The sequence below is a fragment of the Euprymna scolopes genome, chromosome 33 (assembly GCF_053919585.1).
Source record: "Euprymna scolopes isolate OS-2025 chromosome 33, ASM5391958v1, whole genome shotgun sequence".
In the NCBI taxonomy this organism is placed as follows: Eukaryota; Metazoa; Mollusca; class Cephalopoda; order Sepiida; family Sepiolidae; genus Euprymna; species Euprymna scolopes.
Window position 1 is genome coordinate 28,986,482 of NC_136514.1, and position 1,809 is coordinate 28,988,290.

Consider the following 1,809-nt stretch of genomic DNA (forward strand, 5'->3'; position numbering starts at 1 on the left):
TTTTTGGAGTCGCCTGATTGTCCCTGTTGTGGGATAACAGCTGTAGAAATGACGGATCACGCTTTCTTCGATTGCCGCGAACTCCGCCGGTACTGGTCGTATGTCAGCAAGGTGATGGCTCACATTGATCCTGAGCATCCTCGCCCACTTACCGTATCCAATGTTGTAGACATGGGACCGGGAAAGATAAATGGTCTACATTACGATCCTGGCCGTGGTGAGAATGGTGATTTGGACGTCGCGTCTGCAAGGTTGCCGGGGGATGTTGTCTTTTTCTGATCAGGATCTGATCACTTTCTTTAAACACCAACTACGGGTGAAGATCAGGTGTGATAGAAGAAGGCTGCATCGCACTGCATTTGACAGAAGATGGATACATGTAGCAAGTCTGTGTGTACAAAGAGGAGCCAAATTTGAATACATGTTCCCCGCTTAGGTGTGGAACGTGTAGTTCCATAAAGTAAAATTAAACAAGTAGCCTCTCAGCTAGCTGAGTGTGTGTTCCCTCCCTCCTGATTAGGAAGCCTCCAAGATCCCCACCCCCTCCTACTTGCAATTTTTGTTTTCACCCCTTCCTCTAAATTTTACCCATCTGTGAGAAAGAAATACAAACTAACTCCCATCTCTTACCCACAAAATTTTCTTTTATCTAGAGGGTATCCCCACTTAGAGACTGACCCACAGAAGCGAGGTTGCTTTTACAAACCTAATGGAACGGCAGTCTATCAACTAGACAGGGTTGGGAGTGTCCTACTAATCACTTTTTTATTTTTTCTTCCCCACCCCCCCGCCCTCGACACAAATGAATTATTGTACCATTTTTATTGTTATCTTTTTTGTTTTTACACGTCAATAAAAAATGTTTTAAAAATTCGGAGTTAAGTAGGACGTCCCTCAGTATGAAAGGGTGAATGAGGTATTATGGTGAAAGAAGATACTAGCTGGGAGAAACTTTTGATTTTGTTTAGTTCTGGAGTGACAAGGATGACCAACGACCCCCACAATCCCCCCTTTTGAGTTGGCCATGTGCCTAAGTTTTTTGTTCATTGTTGATTTTCAATGTATTTTTAACATGAATAAAGGATTTAATATCTCAAAGTGTAGTATCTGTTCCGGCAGATACTGCAAGCAAAGACCATATGTGGGGGCAACCCCACATATTAAGACCTTGGTTAATGTAGGGGCAACCCTTCATACCAATTGTCACTATCAAGCTCCCCTACTGCCCGGATAGTTGGTCCCCATTTCCCCCTCACTCCTCACATTAAAAATCGGCCTTGTGCCTAATTTGCTCGGTGGGGGAGCAAATAAATACCCTTTTCTTGGCCTTTTGGCCAAGATCAAAGTGTAGTATCTGTTCTTACTACATGCTGTACTTATGTTTGTAACTTTGTGATATAAAGTGGGGGTCACTTTTCTGTATTAATTTAATGTAAAATGATCACTCACTTTACAACCAGTCAGTCTCAAAGCCATTCAAGTCATTCTCCAGACCATTCAAGTTGTTTTTGAAGGATTCCAGTTATTTTTTAAGCATTCAAGTCATTCTTAAGCTCATTCAATTCATCCTTAATCCATTAAAGTCATTCTAAGTCATTTACTTTTTGTTTATTTAAGTCATTTCAGCCCATTTTTCGGTCATTTTAGTTTATCTTTAAGAATTTCATGTCAGTCCTACATTCACCCATTTATTCATTACATGAGAGCACGCAACTAATGGCTATCAGCCTTGTTTATTTCAAAATTGTACATACCTATCTACTATTATATGAAAAGAACTGTGTGCGTGCGTGCATGCATGCGTGTGCA

The 1,809-nt window shown here is 41.1% G+C and overlaps 1 pseudogene; it reads left to right on the forward strand.

Annotated features, from left to right (window-relative positions):
* Positions 1 to 1,313: 1,313 nt before the first annotated feature.
* Positions 1,314 to 1,450, forward strand: LOC145258441 (U2 spliceosomal RNA; annotated as a pseudogene).
* The last annotated feature ends 359 nt before the right edge of the window (positions 1,451 to 1,809 follow it).